General features: G+C 42.1%; 1 protein-coding gene across 1 annotated transcript in view; it reads left to right on the top strand.

The window, feature by feature from the left end:
- FOXB1 (forkhead box B1) overlaps nt 1–21,955 on the top strand; it is a gene marked incomplete at its 5' end in the record, with an annotated part of 91,628 nt that overhangs the window by 48,052 nt on the left and 21,621 nt on the right. The gene's annotated exons all lie outside the window — the stretch shown is intronic.

Below are 21,955 nucleotides of genomic sequence, written 5' to 3' on the forward strand. Positions count from 1 at the left end.
GGAAAGCATACACCTCTTTTTGTGCCAGTCCATCAGTGTGGAGGCTCAAGTCAGTTAAACTGCAGTTGTACTTTGTTGCAGCTTTAGCTAGATTCACTCACCTCAGCCCCACATGTTTTAAGGGAGGGATGAGGACTTTCTCTCCAGCAGGGTTTGAGATCTGCACACTGCAGAGAGTCTGAGGATCTCTTTGTGCTGTACGGCCCAGCCACCCATGTGTTAGACAGAGGAGATCCATCTCTGCTTAAAGCCAGACTGCCAACCTTTTGGACTGCTAGATGGTTCTTTTTGTTCCTCAGGAGATTCTTCTCTATCTTTTTTGCTATGTCCCCAGGCCTGGAGAGCCTCTGCAGTGCACTCAGAGAGGCCCAGAGTGCTTTGGATGAGTATCTTTCGGCTCTCTTGCCCTGCCCCAAGGCTATGAAGATTTCCAGTGGTGTACGAAAGATATTTGATACATTTATCACTGTTCTTCCGCTTTCCAGCCTCTGAAATTTTGCTGCAATTATCTCCTATCACACACTCGTTGTCCTTGTAGTTTATTCTTTAAAATACGTATTTTACTATCACTTTAAAGGGGTTTTTGGAAGGAGCACATTAAATATATGTTCAATTCATTCTCTTTAATCCAGCATCTTCCTCTTTGCTGGGTCTTTTGTTGTTGTTCCTAATGCTGTTGTTAAGGCTCTGCGTGTTTGTTTGTAATTTACATTACTCTAAAGGGCAGTTCAATTTCTTCAATTCTTATCAATTATGTTCTACAGAAATAAGCCCAAGCTTTTAAAGTAATTCAGTCCATATAACAGAACTTTGGTAGCCATTTAAAGGGGTTTAGCTACTAAGGTGCTCATCTTCAACAAAACGTCCAGGTGATTGGAGGGATGTATGCCTATATTTAAGTCATTTCCTCAGGTAGCAAATCAGTATTTCCCACCTTCCCTCTACCCTAACTTAAAAACACAGAAGAACTATTTAAAATTGAGAAGAAACATGTTCATCATGAACTGTTTTCGCAAACAAACAAACAAACAAACAAAACAGACCGGCTCGCTTCCTAAGCAATCGGCAAGCTCTAAGAGTTCCCCACAGTCCGACACTGGACTCACTGGCCACATACACTGGAGGCTGGCGAAACACCATGGAATGCCACTGTGGAGGCTTGTTTTTGACTTCTCAGCCTCTAACACCACAATTTCTAGGGAGATGAGCCTCCTTTCTGACCAGCTAAGTAACAAAGCAGCCAGTGTCCAGGGACCTTTCCACTAATAGTAATCAACACATTTCTCCCCATCCCCACTGTCCTCCCAAACTTGGCATCCTGTATTTATACATCATGGGCTCCTTGTACAACATGACCGTGTGACAATCAACTTTTCCTCCCTTAGATGCCTCATCCTCCAACTCCATGTCAGCCCTGGATTACCTAGGTCTCCATCCATCTCAAATTACCGAAACCTTAGAAGGGAGAGTGACAGACCAAGAGCACGGAAGTTCAAGTTGTTAACAGAGATGTGCTGGGTTGGCTCATTTTCCAAATGACATTTGGTTCCATTTTAAAAGTCAAGGCTGTCATAGAAATGCCACAGAAACTGAAGATTCAGCTTATATTGTAGAAAGCCTTCTTCAAATTTAGAATTTGGCCCTGAGCAGCTTAAAAAGTAAAATAGGCCAAGGCACATCAAAGAGGTTACCCATGATTATCTCCCCCCTCAGTAAGCTATTTGAACTCAGACTACATCCCACATTCAGTCAAGCCCAAATAAGAAGCGACCCATGTCCTACTGTATCAAGTATCGCATTTTCAATGTGTCTTTCGTCTCAGCTCCACTTCAGTGGGAGCCTTCAGTTACATTTTACATTCTCTCATCCCCAGCTCTGTGGGAAGTTTGGTTGCAACAAACTATCCCATTGCCTCTGTTCCTTCAAAATGGCCTCACAAACCATGGCTTCCAAAACACCACCCTGATATATTTTCTGAGTCTCTTGATCAATTATTCTACACCAAAGTAACAAGAGATGCTGAAGGGCTTACTATTCCCCTTTCTAGAGAATGAATAGTGCACCTTTGGCTGGGACTTGCTACAGGGTCGATGCCTCAGACAGTGGCTGCGCTTGATACAGTGCAAGGTTTTCTGTGACCCCTCAAGTCTCATGGCCATCTTCTCGACCCAAACAATTCCTTTGCCTCTTCCATTCAACAAAGAAACATGGGGATGAATCCTGCCACTGATGGAGCCAGGATCAGAAAAAACTAAGGTGATTTCTTCAGGTTTTATGAGATTCTTTGAGGATTTCTCATGAGGTTACAGTCAAGATGTAGTCATCTGAAGGCATGACTAGAGCTGGAGGACCTGCTACTAAGAAGGCACACTCAACATCCTGGCTTGGTGCTGGTGTTGGCAGGAGACCTCAGTTCTTTGCTAGGTGGACCTCTCACGTGGCTGCTTGAGTGTCTTCAATGATGTGGCAGTTAGCCTCCCCCAGAGAGTTTGATCCAAGAAGAATTCAGAAGCTGAAATATTGTGTATACTTTGACTCAGAAGTTGCACTCCTTCAATTCTGCATGTCCTATTGGTTACACTGTGGGGGGGCGGGGAGGTGGAGGGATTACACAAGAGCGTGAATACCAGGAGGTGAGGATCACTGGGGCCATCTTACAGGCTGCCTACCACAAATATATGCATCAAAAAATATATAATTTTATGTGTGCTATTGGTAACTAGTTTTTTTTTCTTTTCCTAGTTCATCATCATTGTTCCACGTCAGTACATTTCTACATCATCATTTTTAGTGGCTGCATAATATTCTACCATATGGATTACTAAAATTTATTTAATTCCATAATTTTGAACATTTCTTTTTTTTTTTTTTTTACTGTTTTTTAATTGAAGTATAGTTGATTTACAATGTTGTGCCAGTCTCTGCTCTACAGCAAAGTGACTCAGTTATACACATAGAGACATTCTTTTTTTATATTCTTTTCCATTATGGTTTATCACAGGAGACTGGATATAGTTCCCTGTGCTATACAGTAGGACCTTGTTGTTTATCCATTCTAAATGTAATAGTTTGCATCTACCAACCCCAATCTCCCAGTCCATCCCTCTCCCTCCCCCTAATTATTTCTGATATTTGTTTATCATATAATCAGTAATGTGACAAGCATCCCCGTAGACTTATTCACATACTACCTTCAAAGTAAATGTAAAGGGAGGAAACAATGATATCCAAGATAACTTATTCTGCTGTAAATCAGCCCATAAAAATGATGCATATAAGTCCCAGACCCTTGGCCTCTGTAATTACCATTTTATAAAAGCTCAAAGTGGATCTTTTTTTAAATCAGCTTCTGTTAGAGGTTTCAAATTAATTTTGGAATGTTAATAAGGGCATAAGGCAGACTAGCCTAAACATACAAAGGCCCTTGTTTTCAGTTTTGGGGTGACAGCGAGGAACTTGTTAACTATTTACATGGAGATGCTGTTACATCTAATTTGAAACATTTTTATTATTATTACAAATGTACACCTAAGAGGTAGATTTTTCCAATGGTTTGCCTGTTTGCTATGACACTCTAATCCCTTTACATACTGATTGAGAATATCCAGATATAGAAATCAGTGTTCAAAGAAGCACTCCTTAGGGCTACTGTCAGCTTCTTGTCTCACTGATCAGATGGTAGAGCAGTAAGAACTTTTGATTTAGATAAACTTTTAATTTATTATAGACCTGATGAACTTATTTTCTGTCAATTCAAAAAAACAAAGTGTACACAAGATCTCAAAACTTCAATCATTGGGGCTTCCCTGGTGGCGCAGTGGTTGAGAATCTGCCTGCCAATGCAGGGGACACGGGTTCGAGCCCTGGTCTGGGAAGATCCCACATGCCGCGGAGCGACTAGACCCGTGAGCCACAACTACTGAGCCTGTGTGTCTGGAGCCTGTGCTCCGCAATGGGAGAGGCCCGCGATAGTGAGAGGCCCGCGCACCGCGATGAAGAGTGGCCCCCGCTCGCCGCAACTAGAGAAAGCCCTCGCACAGAAACGAAGACCCAACACAGCCATAAATAAATAAATACATAAAATTAAAAAAAAAAACTTCAATCATCAAACACATTCTCGTTGTCACGAGAACTCAGACAAGAAGAACTCGAGCCTCTATCACTCTGTTGCCATATTTACTCACATATTTAACACTTGCCAAAGGGATTTGGGTCAATTTAAGAAACTGTAAATAAATATTGATACATCATAACAGAAGCTATAACTCATAATCTAAGCAAACCACTGATTCTACTTTAGTCACAATTTTGCAGCGGCATCATTCCATGGAGAAAATTAGATTTTTACATATCAGAGCAAATCACAAAGCCAGAATGTCAACTTCATACATCAAGCAATTACTTGTGGTATTTATTTTGGGGGGAATGTTCTACACATATTTACTTAGAAAGCTGCATGGGTCCTCCAAAATAAATAAGGGCTATAATTCTTGCAAAAAAATCCACAGTTCCAGAGAGCTACTCATCAATTTCTAGCAGCATTAATGAGGAAAGACACTGAGACAGTCATTCATACTGCCTTTATGATAAGAGTAGCCTACAGGGCAAATCAAGATTAAGGACAAGGGCAAGACAAATGGTGTGGAAGACTCTCTCTCTTTTTTTTTAATCAATCATTTGAAATCTGCATTTACTACCTAAAGTCCCTGTGGAGAATCAGAACCTGCAGGGAAGAGTGAGAATTGGTACTAAAGACATCACTGAAGTATTCTTTTAGGGTGCGAATGGCCTCTTTATGGGTACAAAAGGGTCTTATGTTCCCACACACTGGCAGGAAGATTCTCTTTGAGCTGGAGAGTTCTTTGCTGTGGGGACTTTGCATTGTAGGACGTTTAGTAGCATTCCAGGCGCTCTCTTGCCAGTTGTCTTCAGGTATTGTCAAAAGTTCCATGGAGAGGAAATTGCCTCTAGTTGAGAAACCCTGACTTGATAGAAGGATAATCTCTTCTCTTAAAAATACATTTCACACTTTTTTAAAATTGAAGTATAGGTGATTTACAATGTTATGTTAATTTCTGCTGCACAGCAAAGTGATTCAGTTATACGTATACATATTCTTTTTTATATTCTTTTCCATTATGGTTTATCACAGGATACTGAATATAGTTCCCTGCACTACACAGTAGGACCTTGTTGTTTATCCCTCCTACATATTATAGTTTGCATCTGCTAATCCCAAACTCCTAATCCATCCCCCCACCCCCCTCCCCCTTGGCAACCACAAGTCTGTTCCCTATGTCTGTGAGTCTGTTTCTGTTTCATAGATAAGTTCATTTTTGTCATATTTTAGATTCCACATATAAGTGATATCATACGATATTTGTCTTTTTCTTTCTGACTTACTTCACTTAGTATGATAATCTCTGGTTCCATCCATGTTGCTGCAAACATTTCACTCTTAATGGCTTCACCATGTATTATATCTTTCGAAGGGTATCAAGGTGAGGGACACCCCCAAGCTGGAAAACACGCCAAGGACCCACCTGAGGAGTCTGGATCTCCTTGGTGGGATTTTACCAGGATGTGTGTTTTTCATTTGCTGCTACCAAGTTCCACAGGTAGTTGATTTAAAATGGCCAGGTGGTGGGATTGTGTTTAGGCAAAGTGGGTTCATTTGGATGGGTCCCTCTCAATTAGCCACATGTTATGGGGCTCTAAGCCTTTGCTCATTTTTCTTATGATTTGAGGCTTCATTTTAAAAAGATACATTTCAAAATGATAAATTAAGGGGGATAAAACAACCTTAAGTAAAAGGAACGTCTGCCTTTCCCAGCATGCAAGAAATTGCATTTACATAGACTCTCCCAGCATGGCCTCTGGATGTGACCTTGGGCAAGAGAAGTTAAAAGAGTGTTAGCAGGACCCAAAATCAGTTTCCCTCTTACACAACAGAAAATATTTAAAGAGAGACCAAAAGGCTTATTAAATTTCCCTCCTTGCAATACAGATTTCTTCCTTATCTGTTCAGACTGTTCTCTCCCCCTTTTCTACCTATAAGCACAGAAAAGATTCCTAACAAATTAGAAAAAAAATATGCACTAATTGGTTTAAACATTAACATTAAGCTTTTTAGTTTCTATTGACCTAGAAGGTGGGGTTAATTTATAACATTTCATAATCCACTTGCTGTACATTTGACCCAATTGAGATAAAAATGTTAAAGTAGGATAGGGAATTTAACTGCATTTAATTTGGAATCCTCACATCCCCTTGCTGATGCCACAACTTGTTCTTGCCTTTTCTTCACTCCAGATACCCAAGGGCACCCACTGACAGCCCAGTTGCCTGAGAAGCCCCATTTGTGCCACCGTGGCAGACTATCTGAGATACCACCTCCCCACAAACCAGCTGGCAGAGGAGCAGATAGCCGTAATACATCAGGCTCCCCATCACCCAAGTATAGACCTTCGTAACTGCCCATTAGCTATGCAAGCTGCCTTTGGGTCACCTGTCACATGAGCACTGGTTTCCTTCCACCTGATCTAGAGATTTTCATCCAGCCCCTGGCTTATTCCACCCCTCTGCCACACTCTCATTAGCCAAGAGAAGCAGGAAAAACTTCCTTCCAGACTTCATCTTCTGATCTCGCCAGATGGTAGATAAATAAACAAGAGCAAAGAGGAAAAACATACTTGCTTTTGCTAAATAAAACACTGATAGTGTATGCTCTTGTCAAAGGAAATATACAAACGTCAAGAGCAGACAAGAATTCACAGTGCAGTGGAAGGCAGGCCTGGAGGGAGGAACTCTCACTCTGAGCCTTGGGTTTTCACTGCACAGAAGACTAGAAGCAGTTACGAGGGCTCTGAGAGCTCAGGACATGTTAAGGAAACTCAAGGCATTAAACCAAAACAAAAGACTTCTAGGGCTTCCCTGGGGGCACAGTGGTTGAGAGTCTGCCTGCCAATGCAGGGGACACGGGTTCGAGCCCTGGTCTGGGAAGATCCCACATGCCACAGAGCAGCTGGGCCCATGAGCCACAATTACTGAGCCTGCGCGTCTGGAGCCTGTGCTCCGCAACAAGAGAGGCCGCGATAGTGAGAGGCCCGCGCACCGCCATGAAGAGTGGCCCCCACTTGCCACAACTAGAGAAAGCCCTCGCACAGAAATGAAGACCCAACACAGCCATAAATAAATAAATAAATTAATTAAAAAAAAAAAAAAGACTTCTATCCTCTTGGAATGACATTGGTTTGGTATTCCCTAGTGAAGTGACCACCTGTAAACAAAATAGAAATGTGAAAGAGTTTTGCCTGAAATGTAATGATGTCGTAACGCCAGCTAGATGGACCTTTTTGGATAGAAGAAACTGTGAGCCGCCCTTGCAGAAATTTCTGCTTGAGTTTGGTGTCAGGAAAATATATGTCTGCTGATGGATTTGAATGATTTCTTTGGTCAGAAAAAGAAAACTCCGTGAAAGTACGTGTTTCCCCTTTTGCCTGAGCTGCCAGGAAACATGAAGCCCAAATCAGTTCCCATCTGTTTAACATCATTATCCCAGATGCTGGGGGGAAACTTTCTGTGTGTGCTTCTTTTAGATCATCTCTGTTTGGAAATTGATTTTACTCGTAAGAACGAGACTGGTAAAAACCTGAAATAATATTGGAAGAATCCAGGGCTAGAAATTTAACCTCAATAATAACCGGTAACTTTGTCTCCCCTCTCAGATTTCACTTATGTATAGAGAAGCTCTGTGATAGTGACAAATTATTATCACTGATTCACCCATGCATGTGAATTCTGCTTTGGCAATATTTTGCCATTCTAGTTCAAGTGACTGAAAATGTATATTTCTATTCCTCTCTTTTTTCTTTTCCCTGCTTCCTTCAGTAAACAGAGTATGTGCTGTGTGCCCTCAGAGTGGCAGGTACTGTGCTGTTCACTAGGGATATAAGAGCAAGAAAAATGAGATGAGGGCCTTATCTGACGAGCCGAGAGCTTAGCTGGGTGAGGGACAGTAATCAAGTAATCTCACAGGAAAAGTTCAATGCTATCACATTCTACAAGTAATAGATATACGGTGCCATCGGAATATGTAATTGGAAATTTGTCATAGGGAGGGCAATCAAGGAAGGCTTCCCTGAGGAAGTGATGACTGAGCTGTGTGAAAAGGAAGAGTAGAAGTTTGCTGACAATGAAAAAAAAGATAGTATTCACGGAGCACAAAATAATTCTACATTACGATATTTAATCTTCACTTGTAATTTAACATATTTATATTGAGCTTCAACTATATGCCAGAGAAGAGGTGGCCTTTGGATCTCCCTTTGAAAGAGACAGACTGGTAGCCCAAAGGGTAAGGTACCTGACAGAGAATCATAGTAACTCGTGATTAGTCAGGACCTCGATTTTTGTATTTCTTCAAATGTCTTGGTGGCATTATAACTAATACTATACATAATGTCCCACACATATGAACAAAACAACCTTTTAGACATTCATCAATTTCTTCCCTTTTGGAGGGGGGCAGTTTGGAGCAATGTTCATTCATTTATGTTATATTCTCAGGATCACTGAGGGTTAGTACTAAAGAATCCTTCCAACCTCTGCATCTTACACATGGGGAAACCAAATCACTAGATCATATTTTAAATATGTTACAATTCAGAGCCATCACTAAGTCAGCCTTTCTCTCACTTTGTCTAAGATTGACTTCTTATTGCACGTATCATAGATCAAAGTTCAAAGATCACCCTCTGCAAATGTTAGGGTAAAATTCAACAATATGGTTGGTTCATTAGGCAAGTGGAACTTCTCGTCACAAAACCAGCATCTTAGAGGAACTGTGTCGGGCCATGTGGTGACAAGGGAGAAGGCTCTGTATCAGAGCATCTCCGGGATGAATGGGAACCAGGACTTGGGTGGCAGCTAGACCATGTTCTTTTCTAATGTAATCCCAACCCCTCTCTCCCAAGGGAGAAATGCATGTCAGGGTCAAAGAATTCAGAGACAAGATGGGTTTTTCTGACTAATGATGGCTTCACTGATCACACTGCCTTGATCTACACTGGGCTACACCTGAGCTCTAGGTTATGGCCTGTCCTCCTCTCAGCTTCTTCTGGAAGGTACCTGCATCCCTACAGCTTACCAATCTTAGTCTCACCTTCAACCATGCTATGTCAAGGAGGAATCATTCATATCTGAGGCATACTTTTTATGTCCCTGCACTTTAAAGTTTATCTTCTTAAGCCTGGGCCTCCAGAGCAGTCACGTAAAAAGATAAAAGATAATGCAGAAAGAATCTAATCACTGACAAGTGAGATTATTAACATCAATCTCAGGATCAATGCCTAGATTCATTTTTTGTGGTCATTTATGATCTAAAATTTAAAAATAATGTATATGGGTTCAAATTCAGGGCTAGTGTTAGAACAAAATGCAGAGTCACTGTTATCAAATGACAACAGACTCATTTAAAGGAGAAAAAAATAGAACCATTAAGGAATCGATTTTTAAATGTAAGGCCCTTAAGAAACTAGGAAAAGAAAAAAAGAGGAAACACTGACGTAGCTACAATTCGAAGAAATAGTTAATCATTCTCATTTTCAGTTGAAGAAATTGAAGCTTAGAGAAATTAATACAGTTCCTAGACCTTGAACTTCTTAAATACAAGGACCATATCTGATTTATCTATTTACCTATCCTCCAGCCCCAACCAAGTCTCCCACACAGCAGTTGCCCAATAAACATTTCATGACTGACAGAGTAAATTAGCAGAGCTGGGATTCGGATATGGATCTAACTCTTAAATCTCAGGTTCTTGCTGGTCACCACGCCTCTTCCACAGCTACAGTAACGAGAAAACTCTGTTGAAAATCAGCTAGACTGCACATAAATTCAAAAAATATATACCTTCAGATTTTCTCAACTGAAATTTCTAAACATTTATTGAGCATCGTCGTGCACTTAGCCACACATCCTGGGAAGCACAAAACATGTGGAAGGCACCGTGTTTAGGTTGGGAGACTTTCCATTCTAGGTGACAAAAAATCCAGATGATTCACAGTCAGGGAAGCATTTGAAGGAAATGCATAAGTACATGTGAGTCCGCCAAACTACATAAAAGAATGTTGGATTGAGTAAAAGAGAGGAATAAACTTCTGTGGTGTTAGGTATGGGACAAGTGTTCAAGGAGGAGGTGGAGTCTTGAACTCAGACCTCCTGAAGTGTAGGGAGGAGAGAGGGAACTAAAGCTGGAGAAAGATCGAGTGATGGTGTGTGAGGGAGATGGGGAGGCCCTGGCCTGATGAGGTCAGATTCTCTGGGGGAGGCGGGTAACAATTCTAAATCAGAAAGGGAGAACACAGGCTTGTTGCCTTGAATCACAGCCTGAGATGCCTGGGTTCAACCTGATCAACTGTTGTATATTCTTGAGGGAGCAGGCAGGCATACTTAAGGGGATGACTATGGCAGCACCACACCAAAAGGAAATTTCGAATACAGTTTCCAGTAACTAAGAGACAAAGGAATACAAAGTTTGGGATGGTGGCCAAGGGAGAATCCATCAATGACAAATTTCTTCAGAGAACTTTAGTTATTACCACTCATATAGGTTAGTCTTTTGGATATTTTTAATTGACTTACACATGTCTTGGTAACATGAAGACAGTATCATAGCTTGTTATCTTCGAAACATGAAAGAAAACACGCTTTCCAAGAAAATCAGTCAATTTCTTCTACCTTTGGGGGTTCTTGGGACTATTATTTGTTTAGCTAGTTCACATTCCCATAATTATAGAATGTTAGTACTGGAAGAAACCTTAGAAAGCATAATCCAATCCCTGTACTTAAAAGAGAAGGTGACCTTGACCCATAAAGGTTATATGCCCCTCCAAGGTCACACAGTTAATTAGAAGCCATTAAGTTTTATTTCCATGGACCAGGGTAACAACTGTTCCATGTTCTTCTATAAGCCGAGTTCAGTTTAGTAAATAACACTTACCCTTAAACAGCTACACAAGCCACTACACAATAATTCTGTTGTCACAGACTTTCTCCCTTCTCTGAAGTCTGATCTCAATTTTCCCCTTTTATTTAAGGCTTGAGGATTACATCTACTGCATTTCTGTGGACTCAGCACTTCGCATCATGTCTGGCACATAGCAAGCATCAGTATATTTTTGTTGAGTTGAGCTGAATTTGAATCTCTCGGGGACTTTTATGATATATATTTTTTAAATAAAAGAATCATCAGATCATTAAACTGGGAGCAACCAGAGAGACTAACCCTTTTTCTGCAAGTGAAGACACTAGAGCCCAAGAAAGGTAAATGACAAATCCCAAAGACAGCACTCAAGCTGGGCCCCAAACCACCTTCTCCCGATTACATGAATCACTCTTGGGTGAAAAATATTACAGTTTTCAACATTTCTATATGGGACAGATTCCAGAGTATCAACTCTTTAAGGGGGACAAAAGTCTTCAGAATATTTCTGAGCATCTATACAAAACTCAAGGCTAACAAGTATGATGATAAAAGTCTTTGACGACCAAATGATTAAGTGACAAATAATTTCTGGGAAGAATTTCCTACTGAGCATGGGTTTGGACTTTTTGGAAATATCCGATCAGTAGGAAAAACTGATGCTGAGAGAGGCAATGACATCAAAGCTGAAAAAAGACAAGACAACTGAGTCACAGACTTAGAGGTGAGTGCATTCTTGTACAAATCAATTGCTCTACTCCATGCCTCAGCCAACAGTGACACCCTTACCCATGACCCCCGGCCCACTCCCTGCTATCTCATGACCTAGAAGAACCAAGTGCATGCATGGGACTGGCTGAGGACAACCTGTCACTGAAACTGGGAAACAACATTCCCCCACGTCCGGCTGAATGTGGTCACAGAGCATCCTCTTCTAACACAAAGGGCTGGCCATTAATCCTTCCCCAGTGGAAGGTCAAACAGGGGTTGCCCTGCAACGCTCTGCTGGTTTCATTCAAGTTCTTGATGGCAAGTTTAGGTGGCCCTAAAACTCTCTTCACACTGAGACTGTCTAGTGGGAGAACCATGGGCTGGGTGGTTCTAGGGGGCCACCTGATCAATGGCAGAGCACTCACAGGAAATTTGGCCCTTGACCAGGAGGGAGTATTAGTTTGCTAGGGCTGCCATAACAAACTATCACAGCCTGGGAGGCTTAAACAGACATTTCCTCTCAGTTCCGGAGGCTGGAAGTATAAAATCAAGGGGTCAGCAGGTTTGGTTTCTCCAGAGGCCTCTCTCCTTAAATTGCAGCGTGCCCCCTTTTCGCTGTGTTCGTGAATGGACTTCTCTCTGTGTGTGTCCGTCTCTCCCTCTCCCTTTAAGGACACTAGTCCTATCGGATCAGGGCCCCACCCTTATGACCTCATTTCAACTTAATTATCTCTTTAAAGGACTGTATCTTCAATACAGTCACACTGGGCGTTAGGGCTTCAGCATATGAATTTGGGGGTGCATATCCAGAAGGAAACCAGCCTCGCTTCTTGCCAGTCATCAGGGTGCCTCTGCTGAATACTACTTATTCTCCTTGGTATTTTCTCAAAGAGACATTTGCTAATTGAGAACTAAAGGCAAGTTTTGAGGACTGCAATACAAAGGCGAAAAAGACAAGGACGGTCACATTGCCGACAGGAGTAAAAGAGTATTTGCGTGACACTCCGCAAGGTAGGGGGCAAACACACACGTGCACACACACCCACGCCCACAGAAGAAGGAGGAGGCTCAGAGGTTCTCCCAACAGAAGAGGGCAACTTCAGCAGCAGGCTGTTGAGAGCACGCCTCGTCCGCCTGATTTACACAGGTACAGAGAGAGACTGGTCTGGAGGCTGCAGGCCCGCTCAGCCACACGCCCATGTGTGCATGAAATTAGAATGTCAACATGGGATTCATGCTGCCGAGCTGTGACTGTGAAACAAATTATGTCAGTGGGTGGCAACTGCAATATTAGTCTAAGCAGAAAACATTTAACTATAAAGAGGGGCCCCGTCTTCCAGCCTTCCCGCTATTATTATTTTAATATCCACCTTGTTAGACCTAGATGGGATAACATTTTAAGAAAAAGGAAGATGTTTTCTGTGGGGGCAGGGGTCCTTCAGGAAAGGACTCATGGCCGTTCAAGTGATTTTTGCTCCTAACCCTCTTGTGGAAACTCAGGAGTCGGGTAACGCAATGATGATTTTTACAAATCACCACCACCCACTCAACGGAGTTCAAAGTGGCTGTGCCCTTTGTGGGGTAATCTAAACCACAATTAATAATCCGCCTCTTAGAAAGGAAGCCTTTGGTTCCTGGGCAGAAGTTAGGAACTTTGTCCTTAAATGCATTTCAATGTAAAGGAAGTGGCAAGTGCCTTGAAAGGGACAGTGGGCAAATTCTTCCAACTTCCTCCTGGGGTTTCACATAAAGTAATTTAACTAGAGTGAGATCTGCGCAGATGTTTGAGTTGAAACCTGTTATTTTCTACTCAATTGATTTAAGCTTGTGCATATTTAACATCAACTTTAAATTAATATGCAGTTGGAAATTTGCTGAGGAATTTCATATAAAAAGTAGTGGCTTTGTGCATATTTTTTCTTCAGGACTTTCTCTGTGAAGCTGTAGCCTACAACTTCAACTTGGCCTCCGAGGTAACAATTTTCCCATGAAATGAGGCACACATCTATCTCCCTTTGAGGCCCACTTCTTTAACTAGCAATATGGCAAAACATCAATTTGAATTTTTATTCCATTACAAACACCCATGTAGTTAAAGTTAATGCTGTGAAAAATCCAACTTGTAACAGTGCAACATTTATAGAAGCAACATTCACTTAGCAGTTGAACCAGGCCAAGGTGACTAGCCACAGGATTAACATGCAGACAGAATATCGAGAGGTTTTAGGGGGACAGGGGTGCAGGAGGAGACGGGTGTCCCTTAAAACCTTGTATATTCATTTAAAACATTTTTATTTCTAATAATGAAGGCATTCTCACATCTCCTCATGGTTAACCTGAATACCCACGACAGTCCCCCTCATTTCCTGCTATAGTCTCACGTCACCACTCATATGTATCTACGTCCAAAAGTCTGGGATTGCATTTTTCTTTCTTCCGATGCAGAGAGTAAAGGTCTGAGGCCTTTATGGAAGGGGAAACATTAATAGAATTTGATTCTTTTAAACAGATTTCCTATTTGATGAAAACGGCTGCGGGTGGGGAAAAAATCTTTAAAATTTACCAAAGAATCTTTTGACACTATTATTTTATTTTATAGTCCCCTTATATGAGACAGAAAGTAATGCCAAAGCAATATAATCAGTAGCTTGATTTTTGAAGTCACTTGCCTTGTTGGCGTATCTCTCAAGACATACTGACGGACCGCTCTCCTTTTATAGCTGGATGTAGTATAATATAAACTCACAAAGGTGCAAAACATTTCTCAAGATCAGACACTGCAAAGCAGGTAGCTGCAACATTTCCACGATGTCACTGCTACATAGTTTGATGAAGGTGTAAAAGCCCTTGGCTGAAATGCCCTCCATTGTCCGAGAGGGCTGTGAAAAAGCGGCCTCGGTGGAAGGTCTCTGAAAAAGATCAGTGTTTGACCCACCAGTCTAGTCTGTAGCTTCAGCCATGGCTACTGATGCAGAAATGTGTCCTACCCTTGCCTCTCAAGCAAGAATTTCCACTTTGAAATTTCATTCATTCTGAAAACACCCCTTGGTTAGGCCCTATTTCCCTTTCATTCAGATGATGTCAGGGCCCGCCATCCTCTGAAAGCCTTAACATCTTCACAGCCATATAACATATCCTGCCGTTCATTTCAAAACTATTCACAGACCAAAAGGAATATTTTCTCTTTATGGGGCAATTGCAGGCTTGTAACTTCTGCATCCTCTGAGAACCATAGAGGCAAGTTGGCATTATCACCTGCAGTTAGCTATCAGATGCATTTAATGCTTTATCAGGAGAAGGAGGGACAAAACTGCTTTTATCAGTCACTCCACATCAGGAAAGTACATTTGGGTTCTCCATCATGTATGGAATTAACTGTATTCCTTCAGCCAGAGATGTAAAAATCAGAAGATCAGAGAACAGAATAAACAATATTTTTGATGTACACAGATTATCAGCATGAGAGGAATGACCGGTTGGTCACCCGGGGGGCTTATTCAGTTAACACTTCTACCCCTTAAAGACAATGGTGTGCAATCAATGCATATAGGGTCTTTCAGGCCCGTTGCTAAGTGATACGCAGTGTCAACAGAAAAATGCCGGATGTACAGAGGACAGCTCCAGGCCCAAGAGAGATCAACACCCTCTGATGATATTTTAAACTTAATTCAGTTCCCGATGAAGATTGTGACAGGTTCTGTGGCCAGAGCAGAAAAGATGTTTGCACTTCAAAATCTGACTTCGTAAAGTTGCTCTGCTGTGTGCAAAGAGTGTTTAATTTGCTAACAAGTGAATCATGGCCCAAACAGTAGTTGGTTCAAATAGGAAAAGGCACCCAGCAGGGGCATCTTGAATATTCATTTCTTGCCAGGCACAGCGGTCATCTTACAAGCTCAGCGTCAGTATCAGAGCTGATCATTTGTCTCAGATTGTCTATGCCTTCTCTCATTTTTTCATCTCTAAAATGTATTTTAGGAACAGCCCCCGAAGCCATTTGCAACAGCTTCTTCAGAAATTCTAAAGAAAGGAAAGGAACTTGAATAGGATCACATCACCCCATACAACCATGAAAACCTGTTTTGTGGGGCATTCTTGAAACCAGCCCAGAAGCTCTTAAGAGTTTTTGTATTTATTTACCCATTTCTTTCTCTCCCTTCTCCCTCCCTCAATGGATTTTTATATTCAAATGCAAAAGATGTCCATGTGCACTAAAGATCCATTTATGTATTGGTTTAGAAGATCATGCCATGATGTTGAGAAATGCAACTTTTTCATAAACAGATGTTTACAAATTCAGTCTTTGTACCAGGGAAAGCACGCTCGCCACAAAGGGCCTGTTTTCCATATTTGAAGGCAAAACCCCTTTGAAAAAAACCTCATGTCCCTTAAGTCCAGGAACTGTTAACCTCAAATACATCGCTCCTCAAAGCCACCAAACGTGTAAACCTCATCCTTACGAGACACTGGTCGATCCTGTGTGCCCGGGATGCTGTTGACAGTAAACACTTGGTCGCACAGGCCCTGTGAGCTGTGTAGACGGGAGGGTTGGGGGGAGCGAGCACAGTCAGTTTATTCAATCAGGACGCGCTACTCGCCTAGCCCAAAACAAGCTTTTTAAGAGCCCAAGTCACATAATTTTCAGTGGGCAGGTTTGTCCTCTTTTGTCCTCAAGAGTTTGGTCTGTTTATTAAACCAATAAGAGCCCCAGAGCATTTTGTCTCGTGGGCTAAAACCTCCTAAAGCGAGAGTATATCAACCCAGATGGAGAAGAGGAAGGGGGAGAGGCTGGCTTCTTGACATTTTTCTTCCTGTCTCATCCCACGAAGCTAATTTTATAGGGTTGTTCCTGTCATGTAGAAGCTACAGGTAGTAAGGGGGAGACTGAGGGCAGATAAAACCATACAATAGCATTCCCAGGCCTTGCTTCCTCTCCTCACGGAGGGTGGTTTTCCCTCACACAGGCATTAAAGCATTGTGAGGTATTGAAGAAGCAGCACATAGAAACAGGCGAACAAGTTACAACAACTGCATTCAGACCACCTGCCACCATCCTCCTATTCTAGGTCTCTCTCCCTGCCAGGATTCTGCGATAAAACCCACGCAAACTTTTCCGTGGTTTTAAGAGATGGAAAGCTAGGATTTTGAGTCCTGGCTTAGCAAAGTGAATGGGCATTATAACACCAGGGCTAAGTGGAGGCCACAGATATGTTTGGCTTAATGATCAGCTGCCTGACTGAGGCTCTGTCTCCTTGTTGGAGTAAGAACAAGTGAATGCTGAGTGCTCCGCAGAAGGAATTTCACTTCTAAGAACTAGGAGTATTTATCTGGGGCTACAAATAAATCCTTATTCATTGGAAGGCACAAAATGCTTGAATATTCATTAATTGAAGTTGTTCATCCAGAACTATCACAGTTTCTCTACAAATATGAAAAAGTATGAATGGGCTATCAAGTTTTCCTTAAATTCCTAATAAAATGAGTTAGACCCTAACTGTACATTTATTGCAATAAGCCAGTGGCTTTTCCTATCTCTTCCAAATTGACCCAAACCATCACACAGGAATCGGTGACCACACTCAGTTGTGTCCAGCCCCAGAACAACTGCTGAGCCCTGCAGGCTAACTTAGCAGGAACCTTATAATTTGGATAATGCTCTAACTCCGGGCATATCCTGGACTTCCAATTTTCTTTGTAGGTAAAAAAAATCTTCTGTACCATCATTTGACAAAAGTCCTAGTGACTGCAGTTTGTTTATTCTGTTTAAAGATGATGCCGCCCTTCCCAACTTGGAGGGAAGATGTGTTTTCTACTTTTCCCCAGCAGTGGGGAAGTGTTTGTGCTAAGCCATTCTTTTTCCTCATCCCTCTTGTGGCCAATAGGCTACACTGATAAAGAGGATAGAAAAGCAAAGACCTCGGCAAGCAGCCACAGCAACAGGACAAAAGTAACGAAGCCAAACTAACAGGAGCCTGTGATTTCAAAAGCTTTGCCGGCTTAAGTGTTGACCAGCTAACATATTTGCTTAAGTCCAGCAATTTCAGCAGGTAGAACGCTAGAGCATGCCATGAAGCAACACAGCCCGAAGGAAAACAGCCATGAAACAAAACCCAAATAGGACCATTTGATGTTTTCTATGTAAATGTAGAGCCATATTAATTTATTAAACTATGAAACTAAGCTAGATTGTCTATTTCCAAGATTTCCCACTGATACACCTAATATACATTTACTCTTCGATCTACTTTCTCTTACACAAGATTGTTGCTGATCTCTGGGTCTCGGCCCTGGCTGTATATTAGAGTCACCTGGGGAACTTTTTAAACTCTGCAGATGGCCAGGGCCCAGCCCCAGAATTTGTTTTAATTGGTCAGGAGTGGAGCCGGAGAAGTGATGGTTGCTAATGTTCCCCGGACGACGCCAGTGGTTGTTAACTTCCCCCTGGTGAGCCAGGGGTTGAGGGACACAGTCACAGATGATTAAGCGGAGGTAGGTGCTGACAGAATAAGCAGAATTTATGGGAGGAAACCCTAAAATTGAGAAAACACCATCCACTGAATGGAAAAACAAAGGATATTATTTTCCTTTCTTTTCTTTTTTTTTTTTTTGGCAGTACTGGGAATTTTATCTTTTTTTTAAATTGAAGTATACTTGATTTACAATGTGTTAGTTTCCGGTGTACAGCAACGTGATTCAGATACACACACACACACACACACAAAATTATATATATAATTTTTCAGATTCTTTTCCATTGTACTTTATTACAAGATATTAAATATAGTTCCCTGTGCTATACAGCAGGACCTTGTTGTTTATTTACTTTATATATAGTAGTTTGTATCTGCTAGTCCCAAACTCCTAATTTATCCCTTACCCCCAACCTTTCCCCTTTGGTAATCATGTTTATCTTCCATGTCTGTGAATCTGTTTCTGTTTTGTAAATAAGTTCATTTATATCATTTTTTTAGATTCCACATATAAGTGATATCATACGATATTTGTCTTTCTCTGACTTCCTTCGCTTAGTGTGATAATCTCTAGGTCCATCCATGTTGCTGCAAATGCATTATTTCATTCTGTTTTATGGCTGAGGAATATTCAAAGGATATTATTCTATCTCAGCTGCAGAACGTCTTTGTTTAGCTCTAAAATTGACACATTTCATGGGAACCTAGTTGAGACGCATTGACTTAAAGTGATTGGAAAGAGACCCCCAGAAACCGGAAGGCAGTTCCAGGCCCTATTTAGGAAAAGTGCCCGTGATGCGTGTCAAAACACTGCGGAAATGTGGAGGGAGTGAGAAGGTGGGGCATCAGGAAAGGTTTCCTGGAAGAAGTGGTTCTTGACATGGGCCTGGAGTGGAAGGCTTCATAGGGAGCAACTGTGGGCGGAGGGGTGAAGGGAGTTGATGAGGTGCAAGCAGGAAATACCTTTTCCAAAGTTCAGGGCTCTTTTTAGGAAAAGGAGAAAAAGTATACCACCTTTGTTTCTTTCTTTTTTTATTTTATTTTTTTAACATCTTTATTGGAGTATAATTGCTTTACAATGGTGTGTTACTTTCTGCTTTATAACAGAGTGAATCAGCTCTACATATACATATGTCCCCATATCCCCTCCCTCTTGCGTCTCCCTCCCACCCTCCCTATCCACCCCTCTAGGTGGTCACAAAGCACCGAGCTGATCTCCGTGTGCTATGCGGCTGCTTCCTACTAGCTATCAGTTTTACATTTGGTAGTGTACATATGTCCATGCCACTCTCTCACTTTGTCACAGCTTACCCTTCCCCCTCCCTGTGTACTCAAGTCCATTCTCTAGTAGGTCTGCGTCTTTATTCCTTTCCTGCCCCTAGGTTCTTTATGACCATTTTGTTTTAGATTCCATATATATGTGTTAGCATACAGTATTTGTTTTTCTCTTTCTGGCTTACTTCACTCTGTATGACAGACTCTAGGTCCATCCACCTCACTACATATAACTCAATTTCGTTTCTTTTTATGGCTGAGTAATATTCCATTGTATATATGTGCCACATCTTCTTTCTTACCATTCTTCTGCTTGCCCACCGGGAGAAGTAAAAAGTTAACGTTTACTACTTATTGTGTGCCAGACATTATTCCAAGAGCTTTCTACTTAAATCCTTTGTGCTTAAATCACTTAACGGTCAAAGTAACTCTATGAAGTAGGTCTTGTAATTATCCCCTTTTTACAGAGGGGGAAACTGAGGCACAGAGAGGTGAAATAACTCACTCAGGATCACACAGTAACTAAATGGTAATTGTCTTAACCCTTCTGCTCTTTCCGAGTCTTTGCAATACCATTATTGGCGGAAGCCACCTCTTCCACCAGCAGCCCAGAGCACACCAGTGACAGATGTTGCTGTCCAGGAGCTGACCATTTACCAACCAAATCCAGCCGCTCTCTGCAGTTGGAAGAGGATGGAAGACCCGCCCAATACAGTTCAGACGACATGCGGACAGGCCCAGTGTCCTTCCGAGCTCCAATGAGCACTGGAGTAGCTAAGTCTGCAGCCAGAGAAAGAGAACCCTGGTCCAGTCATGTCTCTGACCACCCCACCTCACCCTGCATAAGATCATACAGAGGCTCCCTCTTGCTTTTTTTTTTAATTATAGAGGTATAGATTATGCCACTTTCTTCTTCTCTGAAACTCTCTATAGCAGCAAGGTATTACAAATTTTGTGCCCTTACCTAAGAAATCCAGACAAAGAGCATTTCATCAGTGTTCTTAAGAATGCCCTAGAGAATTGGTACAGCAGAGGCCAACTAAATCTGTTTTTTTTTTCCTCTCACCCAAATCAATTAATGCAACTTAACAGATACATATTGAGCACCTAAGGTTTCTAACCTGAGTAAGGAGATAACACAGTGGCAGAAGTGACTATAACAAAAGACAAAGTAAAAAGGATCACAAGGCAAGTCTCAAAATGCTGTGACCAATTGGAGGCAGATGAGAGGGAAGCAGGGATCCTCTAGGGCTTCCTGGAGGAGACAGTGCTTAAAACAGACCCTGAATCTGAAGGATTTCAATAAAGAGGCCGTGGGAGGGGCGAAGGGCACTTAATTCTGTGGCGAGGAGAGACCCAAAGTCACTCCTGGTTGCCTGTCCTAGAGGAGAGGGCCTCGGGCTGCACGTGCAGCCCACTGAAGAACAAAGAACATGTTTGCTGCCAACTTCCAAAACTGCAGAGGTGGCAGAGGCGGGGGCAGGGAAGCTCTAAGGTCGTCTGTACAAAGTAGCCAATTTACAGTTACGGTTACACTTGAGTCAATTAAAGTGTTTTATTAGCAGGAATCTGAATCTCTTACCTTCATTAACATTTAACAGTAAATCGGAGAAAAAAGGTAAATAAAATATTATCTGGCTTTTTAAAGGTCATTTCAGACTGCGCATTATAAAATGTGAGCTGGGGAAGGGTGGGGATGGCCCTTTGTGTGGATTAGTACACGGAGCCCGCTATGCATGTACATCTCTAGAGCGTTCTCACAGCCACAGCAGCTGGGGAACACCTCATGGCAGGTGAGGTGCTGGAGGTGCTTTCATTAAAGGCAGCACATTTGGGGCAAGGGGAAGGAAAAAGGAGATCTGACATGTGAGAATGCATTTTCTGCATTAGATCTCAGGTTGTAAATCATTCGGGGTATGCAGCCCTAAGTAATTATTCCCATGATCAACACCTGCTTCTTCACAACCCCAGGCTAGCAGCCCAAATTGATTAAATGACATACCTAATCATTCCCCCAGAGGAAAGAAACTAGAAGGGAGCTCTGTGCCCAGGTCTGAGAGTCCACAGAGGGCCCCTGGGGAGGCCCCACCACAGTCAGAAGGCAGGTCATACTCCTGCCCCAGGCATCCCTGAGCATTTTCCATCAAGGCCTGCTGTGACTGGAGGCCAGACACAGAAACATGATCATTCGGCAAGGAAGGAAACATTCATCCCGAAAAGACACTTTTTATTTTTCAATTTTCCAAAGTGTTGAGCCGGAAGCAATTAGAATGCCATCCAAAAGCCGCCTAGTGAATATTTCATCCCAACCTGTCACCCTTGGAGAATGCTAAGACCTAAGGTGTGACGCTCACGTGTTGTCTGACCTGAAGGAAGGCAGCAGGAAGCCAAGATGTTCCGACTGTTGGGAAAAGACCTTCTAGTTCATCCATTATTTATCAGAATGGATGAACCAGAAGAAGAGGACCCACCCCTCCCACGATGGGTTTCTGAGGATTCTGAAGTTTTCGTGATGGCT

Source organism: Balaenoptera physalus (assembly GCF_965194825.1).
Source record: "Balaenoptera physalus genome assembly, chromosome: 2".
Taxonomy (NCBI): domain Eukaryota; kingdom Metazoa; phylum Chordata; class Mammalia; order Artiodactyla; family Balaenopteridae; genus Balaenoptera; species Balaenoptera physalus.